The sequence below is a fragment of the Salminus brasiliensis genome, chromosome 25 (assembly GCF_030463535.1).
Source record: "Salminus brasiliensis chromosome 25, fSalBra1.hap2, whole genome shotgun sequence".
Lineage (NCBI taxonomy): Eukaryota > Metazoa > Chordata > Actinopteri > Characiformes > Bryconidae > Salminus > Salminus brasiliensis.
The window spans coordinates 15,663,076-15,690,881 of NC_132902.1; positions in this window are offsets into that span (position 1 = coordinate 15,663,076).

Genomic DNA, 27,806 nt, shown 5'->3' on the forward strand with positions numbered 1-27,806 from the left:
TTGAGTTCACGGAGAGAGAGAGAGAGAGAGAGAGAGAGAGAGATTCTCTGGAGTATATATTTGGACTGTGTTTAGGGGGTATCCACTGGGTATACAGTATACGTGTCTGCTAAATGATTAGAGGTCATCCACAGTGGACAGGAGAAATGTGTCTTTCTTAGTCAACAATGTAGTTACTTCACTATCCATCATTTTCCCTCTGGTCAAGCTGAAATACAGAGGTTTCTAGGTACTTTTAGAGATCTGACTTTATACTAATTAAGTATATTATATATGATTGTACATATTGTGTTGTTATATAAACATGATTGATAACATGATTGATTGTGTTACATAATTAACACACAGAGAATATGAATTCATCATTCAGAATCAGTGACTATAGAAAATATGGGTGCTGTGGTTCCAATGTTGCCATGTCAAATTTGCAACCAGAGTGGCAGTAGAGACCAGAGGTGGAGCCAGATTCTCCTACTTATTTCGTAGACCCACACCATTCTCCTAAATCATGTCTCAGACCGCCCTCATAGAGTTTACAGGGCAGCCTAAAGGACCAGAAGCAAAGTGGATGTTTGCATTAGATACCCAGTTTGGCCAGTAAGTGCAATGTTCTAAGAGTAAAAGTGTAGTTGAAACAAGCCAAAGCTAGAAGTCCAAAGTTAATTCCCAAGCTGCTTGATTATTATGTGAAAGTCAGCACCTACTGGTTACAGCTAAATGAAAAAAGTAATATATACGAAAAGGGTCCAGCATGTCTAACTATGCTTATGTTAGCTGGCCGACTAACAGCTAATTAATTTACATTGGTCATTTATTCTACACTTTTAAAATTTGTTTTATGAAAAATAATCCTATTTTTAAAATATGTTTTATTGTATACAAAACCCCTGTAAAATTATAGACAATTTCTGTAAATGAAGTTCCATGTAACTGAGTCAGCTGTGCTGGTTTAATAATGTACACTGACCTGTAGGCTTTGCTTGTGCAATTCAACCTCTTTCAGTAACAGTTATCAATATCTTTCCCAATGGCTCCTGGCACCATCTATTTGCATATGTGGTGTATCCTCCAGTCACTGACGCTCACTGTCAATGTGCTGTCAGTTACCTGGGGCTACTATCTCAAAGTCGTATTTGCAGATTTTATGTGATGGTTGGTTATATGATTTAATTGTTGATGCATATATGAGCAAGCGACTGTTTTCTGTGTGCTGAAGTGTAACTTGTCGTTAGTTTTGTTGTGGAGCGTTTAGCACTTCTTGTTTGACAGCCATTGCTACCATTTATCTCTTTTTAAAAGCACAACTCAGATTTTTGGAAAAAAAAAATGCAAAGAACTTCTTACAGAGTGTCTGGACATCCAAACCAACAGTGCATGAAAATTTTGGCCAAACACTTAAAGTCCATTTAACAACAGACTTAAACAATTTGACTCATACTAAAACATATAAAGATACCTAAGAGAAGGTCACCTTAGCTTAAAGATAACACATTGATGGTAAGTGCCAATGACTGAAGGACACACCCTATATGCAAATAGATGATGGCAGGAGCTAATGGGAAAGTTCTAAGTTTTGCTCATAGAGGTTGGACTGACAAACCTGTGCATCAGTGGAGTTTCTGTTTTTAGGTAAAACTCCATTCCCATTGGCTCCTGGCACCAGTCATTTTGATACTGGGCGTGTCATCAGCTTCACTCACCATCATTGTGTTGTTTTCCCTAGGATACCTCATGTTGGGTTTGTGCTGATGCTTTCAATTGGGGTTGATTATTTAGCCTCAGGCTGTGAGAGCAATTCACCAGTTTCTGTGATGATAAGTTCTCAAAGCCATACTTGATTTGCAAAACCAACTTTGCCAAAAAAGACTATCAATGAGGAGAAAATGATAGGTATAAAGCACATCACAGAGAGTTGTTAGTGAAGTACTTGTTTAATGTTCATTAATATTCAGTTAGTCTATTCATTCTAAGACTGCTTCGCCCAGTTTCTCAGACACAGATTGAGTCTAGTGTTAAACTAAATTTCAGTGTCAATAATGAATCACCATAGGAAATTCTTCTCAGTCTTGGCTCAGGCTTAATCCAGGTTTATGAAGTTGCCCTATTATCCAGTATATCCTTATATGATGTATTCAGTAACTAGCTGTCTATGAAAGAATTGTGTAAGTTATGTTGTTATACAAGTGATGAATTGAAGTGTGGGCCCACATACTGTGTAAGGGGTTCATTCTAATCTCCACAGTTTATGGGTGTATACAGTTACCAAAGGCATCCAGACAGTTCTGCGTAAAGAAGTCGAACCGGTCAGCCTCCCTTAAAACACCGAGACGAAGTCAATTATTTCTCCACTGCTCTTGTTAGAGGCCAGGTGGAGAGGCGTGTGAAATTACGAGAGCAAGTAACTCACTCCACGGCATTATGGGATTGTAAAGGATGACAATTTCACGAAACGTGCTGTAAATGTGTCAAAGGGAGAGAGACGGCCGAGACAGAGTGCGTTACACTAGCCTTTCTGATAATGACAGTTGTAGTCTGTGTATTGAGTCAGCAAGCGAGGGAAAGCGAGGGAGAGAGAGGGAGAGCAGTCACTTTAGATGATGGTGAGACTTAAATCAAGGCAGGTCTCCAGGGTGGGGAGGGGAAGTGTGATGGGGGCTGGCTGACGGACAGAGCCTCTGACAGGGGTAATGAACGGCGGGACTGTGGCCTGTCTATCTGTCCATAGGCGTGGAGGGATGTGGGGCGTCCCAGGGAATCCGGTGATGCACGGCCGGGGACAGCTCGTAAAGAAGTGCGGGGCGGCCGACCTCTGGCGCAGAGCGGGGACCAGAGAGGGCCTTTACGACCGCCACTGGATTTAACGGCCAATAATGACTGGAATAACCACTTAGACTGTCCCGCAGGCCCGCGTGGCAGCCGCCGCAGAGCGAGGTGATATATTCGGGCCAGGGGGATGACAGGGGTGATGTTTCAAACAGAAGGAAGGGACGGGGGAAGGAGAGGAATACCCTGGGATATAGTGTCTGCATGTGTGTGTATATGAGACAGAGAGAGAGCTGAGTATAGACACTGTTACAGGACTGAGGCCTGAAGACTGAAATATTATAATCTACACTGTGCAACATTTAGGCAGTCTGCCTTAAAATTATAGTGTTACTGATTAAAGGGTGTTAGTCAAAAAATCTGGTCTAGTTCTGGTCTACAATACATTTTAAGTTAAGCCCTAAAAACTTTAGTAAATAATCTGCAGCAGAAATTGCTTCAATATTTAGTACAATTTTTATACTGTATCCCTCCGCCTCCATTTGTTTTCATGTTTATTCCCATTTACAGGTAATAAACAGACTACAGGGTACTGCCCCCAAAATACACTGAATTCCCACAAGTTGGTTTATTTGAGGTTTAACTCAAATTCATGAAGTTTGCTGTACATAAAACTATATGTTCTCACACATCACTCAACTAATTTGAGTTAGGTGAACATTTGTGGTCATGTTATACACTCATCTGGAATCTTTGAGTTGAGTCAGCTTATAATAATAGAGTTTAGTCTCAATTGACAGTGATTTAAAAACACTAATAAACAGAAACTGCAGTTGGATTTTATCATTTCTGATTGACTTCCACATAAATGAGTCAACTGTGTTGTTTTAATAATATACACTGACCTGTAGGATGTGTTTGTGTAATACAGCCTCATTATATCTTTCCCATTGGCTCCTGGCATCTATTTGCATACTGGGTGTGTCCTTCAGTCACTGATACCTACCATCAATCTGTTGTCGTGTCTCCAGGGCTGTCTCCTCTTAGGTAGACACGATGACTTTGAGTAATGGATCACTGATTGGTTTTGTCGTTGTTGGTTGTTAAAGGAAGTTGTTCATTTTGTAGCTCTCTAATGTGTTTAATTTAATATGTGGACCTTTGACTAAGTTTGCTTAGTTAACTAGAATTTTGAATGATTGTGACATATGTTTAGTTGCATAAGTTTATTTTATTATTTTTTAGGTGATGTCAGTTAGTCTGGGTTTTGACTGCAGATTTTCAGTACAAATAACTTTTTATGATTTGAACTTAAAGACATGCATTTCCATGTCTCAACTCAACATAGAATTATAAACTACTGACAAAGATGAATTTAAAAAACTGAATTAATTTGTGGATGAATTGGATAAAAAATTAATTATGATAGCTGGCTGAGCCCCACTGTAAAACCTACACTGCATCTTTTGATGAAATATGTTTGCATCACTTAAATAGTACATTCAATTTGGAATTATTTGACTAAGCCAAACTAATATTTTCAGCAAATGCATTTTTGTTCAGTTGATTTATATTGGCTGGGTGAACTGAGTTGTTGAAATAAACTCACACCTTTCCCATTGGCTAATGGCACCATCTATTTGCATAGTCGGTGTGCCCCCCCCCCCCCCTTACTTACCATCAGTGTACAGTCATTCTCCCAGGCTTGAGTAGGTGGTTATGTCTTTTGTGGTGGTTGATTGCCCAGTAAAAGAATGGTTAATTTAAGTTTTACCATCTAAATTTTTACCGTCTAAAATTTATCGTCTAACTGTCTGCTTGACCAGAGACAAGAGATCATATGTCAACATCAACATCACAGTTTTAACCTGCAGATGATAATAGACAAAAAGCAATTTACATAAATTGCAGCACATTTACAAATGTTTTTGATTTACACATGTGTTTTAATACACACATTTTGTCACTGTCAAAGCCTTGAATCCCTTTATTTGACTTTTTGACATAATGAATTTGGCACTTCCATTGTGTCAAAATTTCATGATGTATATATATATATATATATATATATATATATATATATATATATATATATATATATATATATATATATATAACATCTATATATAGCTATTGCAGTATTTATATTATTGGTATTCAATAACAGAACAATACATATAATGCAATGATAGCAATTATGTATAATATGAGTAATGCAGGTGGACGCAGTCGTTCATTCATTTCTCTTTATTGTATTTTATGTGTTTGACTCCAATAGCGTCTAAAAGCCAACCTCCTGAAGCCCAGGCCTAAGCACTTTGACGACTTAATTCTGTTTGCATTTTTTTTTTTTTTTTTTTTTTGCCAACGTTGATCCTAAATTATAGCTCACCAGCATCCTTTGGCCCAAGATCATAACACCAATTCATTAGCTGCTGGCACCCGAGCCTCTCCTGATTTTCAATAAACTCTCTAAAGCTGATAGAGAGGGAGAGAGGGAGAGAGGGAGAGAGATAGTCATGAAAGAACCACTATTTCACAGGCTGGCACATGTTCAAGCAACATATGCTGCCATAATCTCGTAAAAAAGCAACATCCAAGTCCAAATTTAATTATGTAATAGCACAAAAGCAGGCAGAGTGCAGACACAGCAGCTAAGGCGGCTGCTAACCAGCCTGGAATTCACCCACTTCCTCCATGAGCTCATAGCTAGAGGCCACAATGCACAATGCAGAGTTTCTGAGGCCAAACAGACAGGACAGACTTATCTGTAGATAAGTGGCCTGAAGCACTTCTTTATACTAACATTGAAACATATTGTCTGTATGCTCCCCACATGAATGTTATTTTGCCCATTGGCCACCATTGCAACATTTGGGACAATTGACAATACCACACTGTTTGGAAAGGGTACATATGGAAGGTTCAAATGCAGCCAATTCAGTTGATTTCAATAAAGATAGGAGTTCTCAATCAGGTCTCAGAAAGAACCTCCTTTGGCATTTTAGAGGATCAGCTTAATCAGTGCTGGAGGAGCAAACCAGAAGTATAATGGAATCTTCAAGACTGGAGTTGAGACACACTCCTCTGGCCTCATTCTGTATGTTCCTAAGGACTATCTAAATCTGCAGCAGTGCCCATATTCCACTGTTCTGTAGCCTATAAGTTGAGTGTGTTCAGTGTTGAGTATGTTCTTTGATTAGCTAGCTACTCAGTTTGGCTCAAATGAACTTTTAGTACCGATTAAAACTCTAAAAGTAAGTAAAGCTAAAGATTTAGTAGCTTTTGTACTTTAAAGGTTCAAAGTTCAAGTAATTTATTTTTCACATACATAATTATACACAGTACTACCAGCAGTGAAATGCTTTGAACACTGTTTGCTCAAGTGAACCAATAGGATAGAATATATGGTAGAATGTATAAAATAAGATGAGCAAAGAACATTCTATTAAATAAAATAAATTAAATATAAAATAAAATCAAACCAAATAACCCAAATTAATAATAAGTAAAAAATATATAACATTAATAGAGAAATATACTATAATATTTATTGGACATACATGTTTTTGTGAAAATACATTACGCTACAAAAACCCAAACTGAACTGATAAAACATTTTCACATTGATGTTTCAAGTATCTGAAAACTCCTTTCCCATTGGCTCCTGGCATCACCTGTTTGCATATTGGGCATGTCTCCACCCTCTTGACTCACCACCATTGTAGTTGTTCACCCGTTAAAATTAGAGAATGTTTATAGATGGTAGCAAATATGTGTACCAAGTTTACACAAAATACCAAAACAAATTATGTAATGTAGGGATGAGTTGTCAAGGGCAAAGTAAATGTGCAGAAGTAAAAGTATCAGATAGACTTCTTTCTAAAAATCTATAGGATAGAAAAAAGTAAAGTGTCTTGAACATGCCTGTACATTTAACAAAGAAAAACCAAAATCATACCATGGCACTAAAATACTGTGAAAGTTTGAATATAGTTTCTTTAAAAGTGAAATACCATAAATATATACAGTAACCAAAACATTATTTTTTACATATAATTTCTGTAAAAACATAAATATTTCCCGTTTTAAATACTCTTGCACTGTGATTTTAACAGGGATATTTCAAATTATTTATAGAAAGGCCACTACTCTTACAAAAAAAAAAAGTAAAAGTAGTTGAAGTAAAAGTTGAAGTAAAAACCCCTTTCCCATTGACTCCTGGCATCATCTATTTGCAAAGTCTTCCACCCCTTTATTCACCGTCAGTGTGTAGTCTTTTCTCCCAGCCTATCTTCTCTTGGGTGCAGATGTCCCTGATTTAGAATGGTTGACTGACTGGCCTCACAGTTGAAAGTGTTTTGTCTGTTTCTGTATGTTTTACAGATATTTATTACAGTGTAGTCCAAAAAGATTTGTTTTTGTTTAGATATCCATGTAATATCTGAGTTTTGAGCATCTTGTATATGTATGTTTTTGGTGTTCTACATACAAATGTTTTTGTATGTATGACTTGGAACTATGAAAAATCCCAAACTCTTAATAAATGAGTGTTATTAAAGTTTAATAATAAAAATGATAGGAGACTAAGTTAGATATATGCTTAAATAATTAATTTAACTTGATGATGTAAGCTGGATAAAGCAGGTCTATTATTACTAGATTTTCTGGACTGGTATCCTTGGATAGGCTTTGCATAACCCTGTGCTAAATTCCAAAGTGAAAAAAAAAATCAATGGTTTAGTCTAGGTTTAGATTTAATCTGGATTTTCTAACCTGGGCCCTTAAGTACAATTTGGAGATGTTTACATGGGGAGGTGAGGTACCACAGGATGCCTGAAATGTTTATGACCAATTCACATGGCATAGGAAATCTCAGCACAAATGACAAAGATGGGAGTGTCCACTAGATTTCCGCCACGTCTCCAAGTTCCATATATAATCGTCTTGTTTTGGAGTCCTGGGTAAAGAGTCAAAGAGTGCTGGGTAAATTTGTGCTGCCACACTGCAAGGTAATGAAACCTTCTTTTGCACAAGATATGGTGAAGAATTTTTCATGGCAAGATTTTAACAGCCTGTGACAATTTACAGGAGACATCCTGCCATTGCCTACTGCATGTCTTGGAAGAGACAAGTAAACCATATTGAAGTTTATAGTAAATAGCTGTTATTTCAGGACCATATTGTAAAAGTGACTGGCACAAGCAGCCCTGGGGGTGGAGCTTCCTAACTTTTCATGCAGGTTTGTTTGTTTTATTATTATTTTATGTGTCTGAATGTATTTTTGCATGTGTTGTTATACCTCAATAACATTTTACCTAGTCTCGTAGCCATGTGGGCCCACTTGCCAGTCAGCTCTACTAATATTTAGTGAGGCCATGAGCTACAAATCAGCCAAAGAGAAAAAAACACGCAGGAAATGAAGACTCATATAAGTATTGGGACAGATTCATAGCCATCCGTGGCCATAAGTCCCAGAGCATAATTGGCCTTACCCTAGGGGTAGGTAGGATGGTCCACCATCTCCCATCATCACTCAGTGTGATTCTAGCCTGCACGGACATCTGTTAGGTGATGCAGAGGAAGCCTTTATGTGACTTTATGTGAGGAAGCACATGCTAGTTATCACCTTCCCAGCACTGATGGCATCGTGTGATGGGGGGTCTTAACCATAGTAGTTGGTGGGTATTGGAAATGACTAAATTGGGAGGAAATGGGTGACATTCCAACTATTTTGGAGCACTGCATGTGGAAGAGGTGGAAAAGTATTGAGCAGAGGAATGAAAAAAAATAGTGCTGCATTTTAAGCTTTTGAAAAATGATGTATTGAATTTACTTACTGAAGTCAGAATAAATCATTCTACAGTGATATGGTGTGTGTGTATATATATATATATATATATATATATATATATATATATATATTCCAGCAATGTACTGTAATTGTGAATTGCTATACCAGTACTGTAAATAACTCTGGGTACACTGCCATTTCATTATTGCAATTTTAGGTGGTTTCACAGCATATGTAAAACTAATCCTGCCCAAATATTAATCTACACTGAAAAGTAAGTTGAACAAAAAAATATCAGATTACACCATAGATTGTATCAAATGAATTGCCTCAACTAACTTTGTCAAGTTTCTTGGTAAAAGTTGCTTGGTAAAAAAAATTGTAGTTGAACCGTTGTTGAGGCCAGAATAACTACTTTGCACATGTGTGTTTTGACTCCTCTGGGTGAATAAAGCGATTCTTAGGGGGGTTCGATTTAATCATTTTTCATGTTTCTTTTTATCAACAAATACCATATCTGAGTCAGCTTTGCTGTTTCAGTTATATACAGTGGGTTTGGCTTTTGGCACTATTCATTTGCATAATTGTTCGGTCCCCCTGCCCCTTACTCGCCATCAATGTGTAGTCATTCCTTCCTGGCTACCATCTCCTAGATGTGGGTGTAAACTATATGATGGTATATGATGGTTCACTGCCAGGCCTAAGTGTTGTTGACTGCATGAGTAAGTTTTTGTTTTCATGCTGCTCAGTGTGACTTTATGCTATCTGAGTACAAATGGGCACTCTATCATTATCCCAAGTATATACTATAGTGCCTTTAAAAGGTCAGTTTATTAACTGCATTAAGCACACAAGGTTATGTTGGATTAGTTTGATGAATTAAATTAAAATGTTTTATTGATGTTGGTCCTAAACTCTGGGACTGTCAGCAGATCATACAGTGAGCTTTCCCAGAGCTCAAATAAGACCAACTACAATAATTAGGTGTCCTGGGTCGCTAAGAATTTGATATTAAGGTTTGATATATATACAATATTTGTTTATATTTTACTACAGCGCATATGAAAGATAAAACATTTGAACACTGGATAGTAAGTTGGCACAACATTTGTTGTTTGGAATTCTTAGTATGTAAACCTTAATATGTAAAATTGTTATACATGTGAAAGATTAATAAGCTGAACAAAAGATATTTCCTTGGCACAACTGTCAGTGTTTTAATTTAGGAGTTATAGCTGTTTTAATTTAGGAGTTTGGCGTCAAAAATAAAAAAATGTAGTGTAAGGTTTCTTAACTTCGTCTTCTTGCAAAGGCGTCTTGGTATATGCATTTTTATCTAAACTGGAGCTTCTTCTGAACCTAAAATGAGCCTCCAACCAATAGTTGCCAGCTACCACTTACTCCTATGGGTCAATTTGTCTCTAAATGTTTAAACAGTGATGGGGTTGTACAGTAACTACCCTACAATGGGATGCCGGACAAAGAAGGCACAATGCTGGACCTCTGACAGACACTAAAGTATTCATACACAGCTTTCTAACAACATCCTACAACCGTATAAGTCAGTGGGTATAACGGAAATGGATTGGTATGAGAGGCAAGACAGGGGCATGACAAGTGAAATCTCAAAGATTTTAGGTCATTGCGCTACTGAAGGCTCAGAAGACGTGATACTGATAAACCCTGCAAGAAAACATTGCATTCTTGAAGTACTTTGGATGCTTGGGTTTAGTCAGGCTACTTTTTCTGCATGGCGGTGTGTGTTCAGCCTACCAGGTGATAAGATTTCCCATCACAATAGTTTGCGCTAGCATTGTGCTACATCTGCACCCAGCAGCCTGCCATGCTTCTGCCTGGCATTAAAAAAAAAAAGTCTCAGCATCCTTTTGTGCCCCTAACCCACGCGTTAAGTGGGACTGAAACAGGGAATACTTATCGGAAAAACTTCCCCGCTCCCGAGATAAAACCACAGCTAAAGAAGTTCGGAGAGAGTTTCGCTAACTCGTTTGTTTCCTAATCGGCAGGAGTGCTTAAGATTACAACTCCAGATTTATCGTTCTACAACAAGAGGAAAGGGGGCAGAAGTTAAGCTTGTCATGAAAGGAGCATATTGTCGGAATCAGCAGCCACTTTTCCGTAAGATGGCTTACTTTAGTGATTGTATTTTTAGAAACAAATCAGATCCTTATGTAGGATGAATGAATGGGTCTGTAGAAGTCATTGTTTGTAGATTTAAAAAAAAAATCTGACGATCTTCTATTATTTATTTATTTATTTCTTTTTTAATCCATGCAGATGTTTGTTTTGTGCCTGAAAGTCGCAGAAGTACTACTCAGGAGGTACATAAAAAGCATTCCTAAGCAGCGGAGTTGCTCTTAGAGAAAATACCTCAAAGCGGTTAAGATAATGCACAATTGTCGTGTGGATTGAAGTGCAATCTCGCTCCCACTTCCCCTCGCAGATAAGTGCTCCCATTGATGAGACCTGGCACCCTGCTCTTATCTCCCCAACACTTCACACCAGGAGCACAGCGCGCCAATAAAGGCCCGCTAGATTGTAATGGTAATACAGCCGCTTAATCTCAACTCCCCAAAAACTGCAACATCTCCTCTGCTGGGCAAACAATGCTGTAAAATGTTCTTTTTTCCTCACATAAGCATTTTGTTTTGTCTGTTTGTGGGTGTGAGTATGTTTATGTTCTGGGTTAATGTTTCAGATGGTTCAGAGTGAGAGGAGAGAAGATCCATATTAAAAAGTGTGAAGTGTGAGTAACCTTTTCTAAAAGTGATAACCTTACATATTCTAAATTATACATAGATATGATATATTACTACATTCTAAACAACAACAAAGATGAAATAATAATTTTGTTTCATACATCATAGTCTAACATATTAGCTGCCCTTTATGCTCTTATTACACATATACCTGTAACTTCTTATTATTAAGCAATAACTAGCTATTATTAATTTTTTTTAGAACAAATGCAATGTTTTTAGTAAGCTTTTAGTAAGTCATAGCTGGCAATTAACTGGCTGTTCATGATGTGATTAAGTAGTAAGTAGTTTGAACTAAGTGTTTTTCAGAGTACTTTTATTTGTGCATTTGTGTAAATTTATAGTATTATGTATTAATGTCTGTGGTAAATTACCTTTCTTTAAATTAAATGCTCCAAAGTTGTAAATATATTTAATTTAATGTAATTTAATGTTATTTAATGTTATTTAATGTAATGTAATTTCATTTTATTTAAAAAAAAAGGTTTATTGTTAAGCAATGTAGTGATATGTAGGCTGTTCATTTTGACAGAATTAGCTCATTTTAAGGCTTTATCTGTACATGATAAATGCAATATAAGCCCCCCCCCCCCCCCCCCCCCTTAACTAAGGTGTTTAAAATATTTTTGCATCATACTTTGCATTTTGGAAATGATTAGATTATAATAACAACTAAATTATTAGTGCATATTAATGTATAGATAACCTATGAGTGTACAGTATTATTTGGTGTTATCTTGCAGTTATTAGTAAGCATTACCTTAATACTTTACATTAAATTTCTATTTATTTACTAGGATAAGTATCTCCAAGTATTATCTTAAACACTATATCATTTATTTCTAATATCTATTTAATAGCCCATTAAATTCTAAATGCCTGCATTGTAGCTGGCAGTAACTAACTTTGATCAATATTAGTATGTCCAGCATGCAAAATGTTGCATTTTAATGTAATATGTATCATTGCATATTTACCAAACAAAAAGAACATACTTCAATGTAGAACAGCCCTAGCAAACATTAAAATATGTCTCAGAATAGTGCTCATATACATTTGAAAATAATGTTGTTGTTATTTTACTGTAGTACAGTATTGAATTGTATGTCTATTATTTTTCCCATTCGTTCACACTAAACCATTGTAAAAAGATAAACATAAACACATTATTTAAATAATACTGATAACCCATATGAAATATTAGTTCACATGTGAACATTTTACATCACAGCTCATGGTCAGTGAGATCAAGTGGATCAGTCTCATCTGTGCCAAGAGAGCGACTGTTCTTTTAGTACTTCCCCTCCAGTCCACAGAGGGGCACTATGCTAACTCTTCACTTCTTCTGACAGCTGAGAGAAAAGACTTCCTCCAAACCACAACCCCTCCCCCCATTGCCCCCTTGAAACGTCTCTGCTTAACACTGTTTAATAACTTTGACGTGTGTGTGTGTGTGTGTGTGTTTGTGAGTTGTGTTCCACTCAATCTAGGCAATAGGATGTGATCTGCATTCATTAAAATGAGTTGCTTGCAGCGGCCAATTCATTTGCATTATGTATGCCTTGTTTCAATAATTACTCAAATGGCTGATATATTTCTCAAACGTCTCTCTCTGTTTTAGGCTGGGTGTTACAGCGAGAGGTCTGCTGGGTCTCTCTCAGGGAGACACTTTCACCTAATGAAAACCCAGATCAATAGAACCGTTCTTTACCTTCATATATATCGGGCGCACACCAGGGAAATAAAGCACCGTTTTTCATTCTCGAATGCATTATGGATATCATTCTTTGTTCATTCACACACACACACACACACACACACACACACACACACATTGTAGGCCCATATGTGTGTGTGTGTGTGTATGTATATATATATATATATATATATATATATATATATATATATATATATATATATATATACACACACACTATATGTCTAAATGTTTATGGACCCCCTTCTAATGAATGCATTCATCTACTTTAAGTTGCACCCATTGTGGACACAGATGTGCAGATGCACTCACACAGCAGATGGTTGGTGCTCCATCCAATACGTTTGGGATGTGTTGGGGATAAGGTGGGGTGGTGACCATCCAACATCCCGAACTCACTAACGCTCTTGTCGCTCAATGCAATTAAAATCCTCACAGCAATGCTCCGGAATCCAGTAGAAAGCCTTCCCTGCCCGGGGGTTGCAAGTTCAAATCCCGAGCCATGCTGCTTTGCCATCAGGAGCCTGGGTCTGAGAGAGCACAGTTGGCCGTTGCTCTTTCCAGGGGGGTAGATGGCTCTCTCTGCCCTCATCACTCTTAAAGCGATGTTGGCTGGCAGAAGTATCTGTTAGCTGTTGTGGCGGAGTGGGGGACCCAGGGCTTCTCTCCAAGCTGCATGGCGATGCAGTATTAGCGGTAGTTCAAAAAGGGGAGGTGGCTGGCTTTGTATGTATGTGTGTTAAGTCCTTACCGTCCAAGTGTTTTATATATATATATATATATATATATATATATATATATATATATATATATATATATATATATATATATATATACACATATGAGAAGAGCAGAAAAAAGCATAGCTGCATAGCTCTCGAGGTGGACTCCTTATCTTCAACACTAGACCTTTCTTATGTAATCAGACTTTCCCCCCCTTTCAGCAGCTGTATCTTCCGGCTGTGCGTGTGGAGAATAAAAAGCCATTTGCAGCGGCATAGCTGGGCTCTGGCCCCTTGAAAGAATCTGCCGAGCGCCCTGCCATGTCCGAGCCGAGCACAGCCAATAGAAGGTCAGCTGAATTATTTGTGCAGTGGAGGGGCATGAGACTGAGCTGTAACAGACAATGATAAGGCCTTAACCCTCATTTAGTGTGCCATTTCCACACCTGACCCCCCCTGTTAAAGTGTTAGTTTGCCCTGTGTTATGCCCTGTGTTATGAAACATGATAGCTGTGTGCTGGGAACAGGGCCGCAGTGTTAAAGTGTAATAGCAAGGCCATGCTGCCAGAGCCGCAGAGATTCACCCTCTGCAAACAGTTTACGCCAGCTCCCCCGGCGACAGGGGGCCCTCCGCTGCACAGTTCAATCAGGATAAACAGTGTTTGTTGGCGTCAAGTGCTGGGGGCCGGTGGGGCGTGAGCCTAAGGCCACAAGAGAAGATTGCAGTCACGTTAGTGGAGGAAGAGGGCAATGTATGGGACCAATGTTTATGTGTGTGAATTTCACCCATAGAACAGTTGTTCGTTTTGAATCATTTAATAATTGTAAACATTTAACAAGTAATATGCATTATTCTGTACTTTATATCACATTAATATGCAAATTATGTAGTTGTAAGGAAAAATAGTGAACCTTTGCAGTTCAAAGGGGTTAATTATCATCTCCATGGACCCTTCAGGTCCCATAGTGGTCTTTGCCGGCCATTCTGCAGTGCAGCGTAACAGCCAAGGAAGCAACAACATCGTGCAGCTTGATTTAGGGCGTCAGTGTGTCTTTGCTTTCGTAACGGCGGGAAAAGTACGCCTTGCGTGGCACGAAACGTGACTTGAAGAAATAATAAAATAAGTATTTTATCAATTAATCAATTAATAATTATTGACTTTAACTTCAACTTTAAGTCAATTATTGGAACAAATAGTAGACAAACCTCATGTTAGGAAGTCATCTGTATTTTAGAATTGCATTGCTCAGATAAAAAATGTACGATATGTAGTAAAATTAACCTGGGGAGAGGAATCCAGAGCCAAACTACACTTAAAGTCATGAGTTGAAGTAAACAGAAATGACTAACCTTTTGCTTTCTTATGTGCATTGTGAACATTTCCTCTAATTCTACAGTAGATATTGTGATAGGTATTGTACATTTTGTAAATGATCAATTCTAATTGTAAATTGGATATTGTGATAGTTAAATAAAAATAAATAAATGGCACTTATGCCACAAATACATATATAAATGGCATATATACATAAAATATAGATAATTGTGTAATTATATGTTTAAATACATAGCAATTTACCTTGTGAATTACCTCTGCACTTAATCAACGTTCTGTATAATAAGGCATGAGTCTGCACTTTTAACATTTTGTTAAAAGTTAAGTCAAAAGGTGAAGCCAGAAAATGAGTAGTAAAAACTTTAAGCAATTCAAATTGTATATTGTTTTGTATTGTACTGTATTGAATGAACATATTGTATAATAATATATAGTATAATAATTTACTCCAGAATTTACCATAAAAAAATATCTTCTTTCAATTCACTGAAATTTGCTTGCTTCAATATAATTATGAGTGAGAATTTATCAACAGTGAAACATTTGCATTGTAATATGCTGATGGGAGTGGACATGCAAAATACTACAGTACTACGTCTTGATTCCCTCTGCTTTAATTACAGAAAGGAAAATGTGTTTTTATCACTATATATCTGAAGCAAAAAATAAGCAAAAGCACTGCAAATGGATAAGTTAAAACCTACAGGGTTTTGAAAGGAAACTCTTCGACAGGCTTTTTGTCGTCGCCTGCAATAACTGCAACTTAAGGCGTAATGCCTCAATAGTTCTGAGTATTTCTTTTCAAAGGAATCTACATTCACATCTTAAGAGCTCATGACCACACACTTACGCTCATGTCGGGCTTCAGACCTCAAGAAGACATGCCAGAGTTCCCCCTTTGGCGTCTGCTCTCTCCTTTCTGCGCTTTCGGGGTCAAGAGGCCAAGGGCGATTAGGAGGAAAAGGTGTTGGGGTGTCACTTTTGGGGTGGACTATTGGAGCGCACTGACCCCCCTTACACCCACCCTCCAAAACAAAATGTGCTCTACAGCATCATTCAAAGCAGATGGGTTTTGTGTGAGTGTGTCAGCTCTAGTTTAGGTTGTGCTGTGTCTGGCAGGCCTCAGCAGGGATGGTTATTAGGCATGCAGCAGGGGACTAGGCCAAACCTCACTGGCTTTGCACAATTAAGCCAGAGAATCCCTGCAACAGTCTCTGTATGTCACACAGACACAGTCATACATCTGTTTTTATAAAGTAGTTATGGTTGAAAACACAAGTTAGTAAACTGGTTGAATTAGCTGGTCATGTTTACCACCCATGTGTTTTTAGGACATGGAAACCTACACGGTGGAACATCCTAAACCCCTCTCAGATAGAGACTGGATTGAGGCTCAAGCCCACAACACAAGGCCCCATGGACTGGAAGGCGCACATGCTACCTGTGGTGCCACTGTGCTGCCCAGAATTAGTGAATATGACTTAAAATATTAAGTTGTTACCTTACTATTTTAGGTTGAATTGTCTAAATAAATAATAAAAAAAAACATTACCTATCCTAACAGTTAAAGCACCTATATTTTGAAGTGTTGGTGAGCACTAGACTCTGTTAGTATTAAGTAAACAGCAGTTACTATTAAGTAAGCACCAGAATGTTGAAATGATTAGGTGTATAATTAGTTATGATTATAAAATGTGTGTGTAAAATATATGGTTCTGGGAGCCAATGAGAATGACAAAGGTGTTACTCAAAGAGACTGTATTGCACAAACAAACCTTACAGGTCAGTGTAATGTAATGTAATGTTTTTAAAAACCCATAGTTAAGGAAGTATTAAATCCAACATCAGATCAGTTTCTGTTTTTAAGTGTGGAGTTTTTACATTTACATTTACATTTAAGGCATTTAGCAGACGCTCTTATCCAGAGAGACTTACAAAAGTGCATTTTTAAACTTGCATGGGCCAATCACAATCCATTTGCCAATTCCAACAGATTAAACTCAATTATTCTAAGTTGATTTAACTCAAAGATTCCAGTAGAATGTATCAAATAACCACAAAGGTTCGGCAAACTCAAATTAGTTTTACATACACCAGACAGATTGGATTTGAGTTCAAGCAACTTGGTGACATTCAGAGAACAAATATGTCTGCCCTAAATGGACACATTCATGTAAATGTTAGAGTTAACTCAACCACATTTTGGCATTCCTAGATCTATTCTTTTACCAACCAGCAACAAACCACTACCAACAACACCAAACCAAGCAATTAACCACTGAATAAGCTATGCATGTATACCTAATAGGTATAAAGGTAGCCCTGGGGCTAGAATGATGGTTAGTGTAAGTGATTGGAGGACAGGCCCAGCATGTAAACAGATGGTACCAAGACCCAATGGGATGTTTTACCCAAAGATTGCATTCCACAAACAAAAATGCAACCTTAAAATAGTCAAAAATACACAAATACATAAAAATAGAAACTGCACTGATGTTGAGTTTCCTTATTTCTCTTGTATTCATGTTCCTCAATACGTTCAGTAACCAGCTCTGCTGGTTCTGTATTTTGTTCAGTAAAAGACTTTTCTCAGACTTTTTCCAGTTTGCTCCTGTATCATATATTTGCATATAGGAAATGTCCTGCTCCCTCAGTCACCGTCAGCATGTAATCATTCCCTCTGGGGAGCTTTTCTTAGAGCAGTTGAGTTTTGTGTAGTAGTTGTCTGCTTGGTCTCAGTGGTAAAGGTTGTAAGAGCAAGTTACTGTATGCTGGCTGAATACTGCAGTGTAACACATGATTTTATTGTCAGTGTTTTGGCAAATTAATAACATTTATCTAAAAAATGAATGTTGTTTCATAAAATGCCAGGTGATTCATCTTTAGTTCAGACTTTAAGATAACTGAAAAGATTCAATTAAAGCAATAAGATGTCCAGAGATTTCAGTTTGTATTTATTTAAGAAATTGAGAAAAGTTAATAAAACAAAATTTGTAACAATTATAATTATTATAAACTTTCTTTGATTAAATATTAATGAAATATTTTGCATGATATAAAATATATTTTGATAAAAACATATATATTTAGGTGAAAAAAAAATTAAAGTAATTTTTAGGTGTCAGATTTCATAGGTGGGCACCAGATACTATTTATTGTTGGTGAGTATCAGATAGTATTGAGGTATGAGTTGAGACAATGAGTCAAACTCTATAGCTTGAGTCATTCTCTACACAGAAATAACCACTTTCAGAAACTGATTGAACGTGTGCAAAGTGTGTATTATATATTGTACAACAATATGTTCCCCACCCAACACCACAACACAACAGTCTCTATATACACTGAAAAAGTCCATAGGTATCGCTTCTGCATTTCCAGGGTGTTGACTAGTCCAGACAATGAAGGTTGGTAGTATGACGAGGTAGTATTTCTGAAGGGTGAGATACTTCTATGGATAGATGATGAACCCAACATCAACATTAGTTGGGATATGTTTCCGAAAATCAATGAAATCATATGGCTAGACTTTTATAAGTATGCACAGATGTACCCTCACTGTTTTTCTTCACACATACGCTCAAACTCAAGTGATGGTATCTCTAAGCAAGAGCCCATCTTTCTCTCAGCCTGTGTAAATAGCTGGAAATGAGCCATAACAACAATAGGCTGGAATACTCTAATTAGCACTGTGTGTGTCTGCGTGTGGCCGCGAAGTCTCAACACACTGTCATCATATGGAGTCGGCCTAAGTGGCCTGGGAAAGAACACACAACGGGACTGCAGAATGGATGGAGAGAGAAGGGAAGGCGAGAGAGAGAGAAAAGTAAGACACCAGTGGTCAGAAAGTAAACGTACACAATTACTGGGTGGTGTTACGGGCAGTCGCTGTCTGTGGATGAGGCGCTTTTAACCATGCGTGTCCTTCTGTACGATGCGCTGCCCGTTTGGTGTCACACTTATAATTGCAGAAGAAACGTCATGCTCCGCTTTGGGACTCCCACAGTGCGGCTCAAAAAAAGCGGGATTAGGAGAAGAGTGTGCTGTAATAACTGATGCAGTTACTCTTGGTAAAGTGGAAGGAAAATCTTTGTAGGTTGCCATGCACGTGAGATGTGGTAGCTGTAGACAATACAGTGGTAAACAGCAGTGTTTCCACTGCGCTTAAGGTTACTTCCAAGTAGATAAACACAACATAGCAAGAATTACTGTAGTTGCAGTGTGTAGTGTTTTTGCTTTGAGACTCCTCTTGTGATTCCTTTAAACTTAGTAAGACTACAGCTTTATAAATAAATTTATTATTGGAATTTGACGACTGGTTGCCTTGTTTTCGCTGAAAGAAAAGTATTTATTATTTGATTATGTTTGTTTAGAGACATTATGAGCATGCAAAAAGGACATGAAGATCAAAATCTGCTGATACAGAATGAAAAAAACTAATGTAAATGTAATTTATATGTAATTAACTATGTAATAAACTTTAGTTACAAAGTAATAGCACAGTAATAAGACAGTAGTAACTCAGTCTGGCCTTTAGTTTCATTCCAAAATGCAGTAAATACCATTTTCATTATTAATTGTTTATTGAATATTTCATGTTTTTATTTTATGTCTAATATAAAATAATGTCTAACATTAGTCTTAATGTATGTTGGTGGGAGTGGGCTATACACAGCCAATGGAAAATAATTACTTCTCTAAATTATGTAATTACATGATTATTACATTAATGAATTACATTTAAAATATGCATACATACTTTTAACTGATTTTCTTTTTACCATTTCCCCCCAGTTTGGAAAGCAATTACCCAACCACAAACATTCTCCCCTATTACATGCATGCTTGTGTGTTTGCACATTTATAAGGATGTTGATGCACTCAGGCAACAATAGGAGTTAGTTGTGTCATATTGAGGCGTCCGACACGTGCACAGCCAGTCATCAGCTCTTTTTCCGAACTCACCGGGCAACAAAAACACTCGGAGGAAAGCGCTGTGGCTCTGATGCATCAGCCAGTAGATGCCAGTGGAGGAGTAATGTGGAGAGAAAGTGCCTTCTACCCACCCTGAAAAGAGCAAGGCCAATTGTACTCTTTCGAGGCCCTGACTGCTGATGGCTAGCAACATAGTGACTGGTCATTCTGCTGGATCATGCGAATGCATTCAGCTACTTTAAGTTGCACCCACTGCTGACACAGATGTGCAAATTCAGTCTCACACAGCTTGTCAAGTAATGCCAATAGAATAGGACAATCCTATTGTACAACCTATTGGCTAATGCCAGGCATGAGCTAGAGGGGAATAAAGCCCCCCGGCATTGAGCTGTGGAGCAGTGGAACCGTGTACTCCTGTATGATTATGCTTCATACAATACTTTTGGTATGACATGGCGTGGGATGATGATCAACCAACATCCTGGCCTCACTAGCGCTCTTGTTGCTGAATACAATGAATGTCTAGTAATCTAGTAAGAAGCCTTGCCTGGCAGTAGAGACAGATACTCCAGCAAAATCCGGATAAACTCTTTTCTAATACCCTTAAAACAATTAATGAGCATTGTCCCAATACTTTTGTCCATATATATATATAGTATATATTACTATACTGCTACAAATTAATATAAAACATTTTGGAATGAAACACATCACTATGTCACACATATACACACACATACACACAGGTCACTGATCTCTTTAAAGGTTCAAAGGGCGATCACAGGGCACGGAGGTACTGAGCAAAGACAACGACAGGAGGAAAAGCCAGGGAAGGGACGAAAGGAGCGTTTGAAAGTGACACCCTGAGGCGTCTGAGCGGGGAGGAGAAGAATGCAGTGGGTTTCTGAGGCTGAAGCCATGATCCTCCTCGCATAAACAACAACAATAGTACAGAGGTTCTTCTGAAGACACACAATGGACTCAAGCACTCTCCATAACATCTCATTATAGCTAATGAGGGGCCGTGTGTTTACACTGTGTGTGTGTGTGTGTGTGTGTGTGTGTGTTGTTGAGTGTGTGTGATGCTGTGGGTGGGTGTGGGTGAGTGTGTGTGCTTGTGGGTGTGGATGGGTGTGAGTGGGTGTGAGCATGCAGGTGTGGGGGTTGAATAAATCCCATGGGGTGTGGATGTGTGTTAGAGGGAGAATGTGTGTTTACAGTATGTGTGTCGGGCGGGAGGGGTGTTGGGGTGGTCAGTATGAGTGTGTGTGAGCATGTTGGTATTGAGTGGGTTTGAGCCTGTGTTTGTGTGTGTGTGTGTGTGTGTGTGTGAGGCAGTGCTGTTGACCCTGTCCGTATACGAAGGGGAGATCAGTGTGTACCGTAGAAAAACAAAGAGCTGGTTGTCTCTCCTCTCCTGAAAGACAAGCCCCCATCCCACCACACTAACACACACTGACCTCTTCTCCAAACTCACACTCCACACACACACACACACACACACCTTACACACTCCACTGTGGCGTTTCTCATGCAACGTTGCAAAAAATTATCATGGCAAAACGATTTCCCTTGTGTGACCTCATACTGTGCATGGGTGACATCACTACCTCCCCTGCTTTCTCTCTCTTTTGCTCTCTCTGTTTCTCCATCTCGCTTTACTCTCGCTCTATTTCCCTCTCTCTCTCTCTCTCTCTCACACACACTGTCTTTCTCTTTTTTCTCCTTTCTTCTCTCTCTACTCTGTCCTTTTCACTCTCTCATTTCTCATTTTCTATTTGCTCTCTCTCTTTCTCTCCCTCTCTCTTTCCCTATTCTCTGTTTTCATCTCTCCCTCTCTAACTTTCTTGCTCTCGTCCATTGCCCTGTCTCTACCCTCTCTCTCTCTCTCTCTCTCTCTCTCTCTCTCTCTCACCCTCTCTCTCACCCTTTCTCAGAGCAGCTTTTTGGGATCCACTGTTTAAATCCGATCCAGACATGTTTTAATGGATCAGATATGAGCTATTTTAATCCCTATCCAGATTTACAGTGAAATATGAAAACAGACCATAATATCTAAAATATCTGAATCTTTATAAAACTATCACTAAAACACTCGGGAGAACCGACCGCCTTTTGCTGTTCAATCAGCACTGAAAAGCACATTTAGAAACGAATCAAGGCTAATGGTAATGCTAAGACACACATGGTATAGAAACCCTAATCGCAGCACATTCACCCACCATAAACCACACCAGTTACTAATTATTTCACACCAGTAGACCAAGAACAACAGATATCAGTCCAGAGTGTGTACCACTACACATACACACACACACACACACACAGGAAGTGACCTGACTGCAGTATTTTAAAGGATCTGCCAGCTGATTGGTCAGCAGGAGAGACAGATTGGATTATAAGATATTAAACACACAATAAAACAGTCATTAAAAAAAGTATCTACTGAACTAAATCAATCAGTCCAGAATGTCTCATTAAAGAAACTGAAGGGATTTTACCACTGTGTTTATTAGGAGCTCTTCTTATCTAAACTGTGGGATCTATACAAACACAAAGCTCAGATCAGATCGGTATCAGCTGATAGTTATTAAGAGACTCAGATTGGATCAGTGGGCAAAATAACTTGATTGTGACATTCCTAAAAGAAGTACCCCATTTGAAAACACTAGCTCCCATATATTCCCACATTTCAAGAAACAAAAGGTTGGGATTTATATTTACAAATATTAGATAAATACCTATTTTTCTGCTCTGGTCATTTCTGATTACAGCAACTGCACAGACATACATATTTCTCTCCCCCTTGAAATATGAGACTACACTGAACTGTACACTTCAAAGTTCCTGCAGCAGAATAGCTGTTCTGTTCAGGCCAGCCTTCTTCTCGCAGTGATTTTGATGCTTGGCCTCCAGCTGAGGACATTCAGGGATTTAATGGGAGTTTTAAACAGGATCCTCTATCATAAAGCCTGAAAGACTAGCTCAGACAAAAGCTCAGTCTCTACTTCTCTCAATCCAGCCTCGATAAACATCTGGGGTTAAGCTGGGAAAGGTATGGCGGCACTGAACCAGCACTAAGCATGCGCTGGGAGAAACCACTGTAAAAGAGAAGAGCAGTTACAGAGCAAGCACAGGGCAGAAACAAAGCTTAATCACATGGTAATTCCAGAGGCGGGTAGTAAGTAGTTACTCAGTTAGATGCAGGCTTTTGAAATCCCAATACTGTTACATCTACTGAAATACTGAGAAATATAGTTTTCATGTATTCTAATCAATAAAATGAAGTTACTAGTTACTATTGGTACACATTGGTTACAGCATCTGTACTGCTTTCGGTTTGGTTAGACCTTAGACCTTGTAGTATTTAGGCTGGAAAGATCCCTAAAGAGAACAACAGAACCTGACTTGGATATACAATAGAAATTTGCTTGATTTCTTTAGGATATCCAGTACTTAAATATCTAGTACATTTTTGGTATTTTAAGATACTAGAACCTCTATGCCAATCAACATTTCATGCAAATAATAATGAGTCTTCGTGAGAATGGGTTTAGGCCACTCTACTGTACTCAGTACAAGGAGAGTGAGTAATTTACTCAATACTTGATCAAAGACAGTTTTAATGTGTAGGTAGTTGTGGCTTGTTTGGTTGCAGCTAAAATAATGAACATACATTGCCAGTAAAAGAAACCTTCTTGTTTTAGCGGAAGTGTTGGTAAAGGTGATTAGGTGGTTCGGCTATCAAGGGAAAATGTAGTTTGCCGAAAATCCTATCTATTCTGAAATCATTTTGGCCAGAACCTTGTATCTCTGAAATGGTAACTTTTCAGGTCAAGGACAAGCAGTCTCAAATGAATCACTTTGGTGTCCAAATATTATTTTTTATCAATTTCTTCATAAAACTTACGCAAGAATTATTATTATGCAGGAATTGATATGTTTTGCTTCCTACAGTGTAATGGGGAGTGTAATTCACTTTTACATCACTGCTGTAAATACCAATCACAATATGAGCTCCCCCTTATAAAAGCTGTGCACATGCATCATTTGACAGGCTGAGAGATACAGAACTGACACTGAAACTAACAGAATCATGTGGACTGATGAGGTTGAGTAATAGTACAGGACTTCATGCAGCTCCACCAAAGCAGCAATAGCAGCTTTCCAGCCTGGAGTGGCAGCCTGGAGTACCAATTACAGAGACGCCATTGTCCCTACTGCAGTCAGTGGAGCATTACAATGATTTTGAAGCTGTTGTTTTAAGGTACAACTGCTACATAGTATTTCTTTCAATTATATCAAGACTAGTGAGACTGGTTCGGTCTGCCACTATAACCCGAAGATCCTGGGTCTTGTTTCCAGCCATCCGCAGCCAAAGCCAGAGACAGCACAGTAGGCCTTGCTTTCTCCGGGTGCATAGAAGGCTTGTTCTCTCTCCTCACATCACCCTAAAACAGGTGTCCGCTGGCTGATGCATCAGACCTTGGTACCCGCCAATTTCCTTTGAATACGTTGGTTGCCCGGTGTTTGAAAAGAGATGGTGGCTGGTTGGGCATGTATCAGAGGTGGCATATGTCAGTGAAAGGGTGAAAGTTCTGAGTGAGTTGTGTAATTGGCTACCTAAAATTATAGAGGTAAACTGGGTAAAACTAATTTAAAAAAATTGCAAAAATGTAAGGTTTTGTTCAAACATGATATACTGGAAACACATGGGAGTATGCATTTTAGTTGTTGGTTCACCTCAAGCACTTACCAGGATTAGCAAGCAGTAGTAGTCCCCAATGTAGTGGGGATATACTATAATTACTGAGGACAAGGTAGAAAATATGAAGACTTACCCTATATTTGAGGAACTGGGGAATCCCACATTTTAGACTATAAAGACGTTATTGAATATTTAACATTGTCCTGGTCTCTTACTGGGAAATATTTGTCTGTATGTGTTGGAATGATGGCACCACTGTAACTGCAGATGTGTCTGCTTTCGATTAGGCAAATTAGCTAATGTCTGTTTCGATAAGGGGGGATCCACAGGAATGTTGTGAGTGTGCATCCCAGGATGGGGCTGCAAATAATAAAAACAGCAACCTGATTTCTTCACCAGTTCCAACAGTTCCAAATTATTCAACATCTCTGTCATCAACATCTTTACGACCTAAAAGCATCTGAAACACTCACATTTCTCGGAAAAGAAGGGACAAGAGAAAAAAATAAACAAAATGTGTGGTTTGGGAACGCTCGCACGAGAACATTTTGCATCCAAATTAGCCACGGTTGTGCAAACCATTTAAATCATGTTGAATTTCGAAAGCATTGGTTTTCTTGTCCCTTTTTTTTCTTCCTTAATTTGCTCTGAAAATGGAAGAATGCCCAACGAATCTGAACAGATTCTAATTGACACTGCATGTAAAAAAGAGAAATGAATAAATACTGAAAAAGTTATGTTATCAGATCTTATAGTCTCTCGTGTTGTCGTCCGAGGGTGGAGAGGATGCTGAATAATTCCGCTGAAGCTAGAGTTAAGATGTTTCTTAGATGTTATTGAAATTTTTGAAAGAAAAGATACTGTAAGATACATACTGGAGTGCTCCTGCAGCTTGGAGGAGATCATATGAAGAACACGTTACATTAAGCACTCTGGGAGATCTTCTGATGTTACACGTCAAGCCTTTCATGGCACCGTTGTGTTTACACTCTGCCTCCGAGCCTACAGTGGATGGATATTAACAGGATGGCGTGATGAAAGAGCGTGTCCTATTTTAGACACAGAAGAAAGAGAAGAAAGGAGATTATGAAAGGAGATCATGAAGAAAATCATAATTGCATATTCACACCACAAGAGGCCAATACACATACACACACACGTATGCATATGCACACACCCACCCACACGCACACACACACACACATCCTCACACACACGAGTGATCTCCCTCCATTATGAATAAATGAGAGCAAAATGATATTTCCCTATTAAGTTGGTTTGCCTTTTTTCCACTGAATAATGAATGTCTGATGGAATAGCCAAGAGAATTATAATTCAGCCTATTAATTCAACATATTTTTTTAACATTATCACATTAAATTTCTCAATTGTTCTAACATTTAATATTTAAATCTCTAATCAGGGAAACTGCGAAGAGAACAACAAAGCGCTGACAGTTCAAAGACGCGGCCTCAGACATAAGCAGTTTGAGCTTTTGCGCTGGGATCGAGGTTGCGGTAAATAAATAACGACTATTTGTGCAGTGGCACATTGGTAAGAAATTAAACAAAGGCATTCGGCAGCATACTTAAGTACCCAAGCAGGTCTAGGACCTGGAATGCGGTGGGCTCAGGAAGCATTTTTGGTGGACATCCTTTTGTCCTATTATATGCACACATACAGTAATATATATATATGATTTCATATATAATATAATATATAATACTTATATCACTGACATGCAAAAAATCTTATGTCTACAAAATAGCAACTTTCTTAACTGTCAGTGGAAATCAAAGGAAATTTTCCGAATATGAGTCATGTCATTTTGGAGCATTTCTATGGATCTGTGGAATTCTATGAAATGTGTTAATACAATGTATTCAAAATATATATATAATAAATAAAAAACACACATAAAACCTTCAAAGAGCAAAGAGGCAACTTCACAGAAGTAAAAAAAACAACAACTTATGTTTACATGGATGTCAAAAGATTTTTGGAGCATTTAATTTTGGATCATTTCTATTGGTCTATTCATCATTACATTTGGACACAATGCAGGATAACAATATATAAATAAATATGTGTGTGTATATATGTATATATAAATATATGCACAAACATGCACATTTATACCCTTCAAACCCTTTCTTCAACATAAGGAGAAGAAAAAGGCAGAAAACACACACACACACACACACACACACACACACACACACACACACACACAGGAAAAAAAAATATCGGCAATGGTTTCAATAAGCCCCCTGCCTTTCAAAGTGCTTTGGTGTTCTGCGAAATTACCATATGAGAGGCTATTTACTCCCCTACAAAATTTCTCTGTGTTTCCATGAAAGTTCAGTCCAGCCTTATGATGGTACAAAATGAAAAGCCTGCCTTACTTGTTGCGCGCAATTAAGCCAGCGCAGGAGACAGCCAGGGCAGTTTAACATTTCATAGGGGCTGTAATTATGCTTTAACTGTTAGAAAGTGCCGTCCCCTAGGAACCAATTACTTGAAAAGCGTTCATCACATGCAGGGGTATATACAAACAAATCCTTCAAGCACAAAGTAAATGTTTAAACATTAAAAGGGATGAATTCAGGAAGCCATACCAATCAGTTTGGTGAAGCTAATTACTAAATAAGAGCAGCAGACAGGCCGTGTTAGATAATTATGACACCAGCACACACCTCAAACATGGGAAGAGAGGGAGAGAGAGAGAGAGAGAGAGAGAGAGAGAGAACTAGCCTCCGGCTGGTTGTTGTGAGGATGTGATGCTGGTGGTAGATGAGCAGTAATCAGTGGTTTACAGTGTGTCGAAGCTGCCAGGGCTTCAGGCCTACACAGGAGGCTTATCAATTGAATTACAGCTTCAAATATCACTTCTAGCCACTTAACACACACTGCTTTTTTTCTCCCCTATCAGTTCTTACCAGTGTCAGTGCTGTGCCTAGAACAAATTCAGCTTTTTTGGGTGTCAGTCGAGACAATTTTAGAATATTATTGTAGTTATCTTACTATGACTGCTAAAAAAAAGTGTCTTTTGG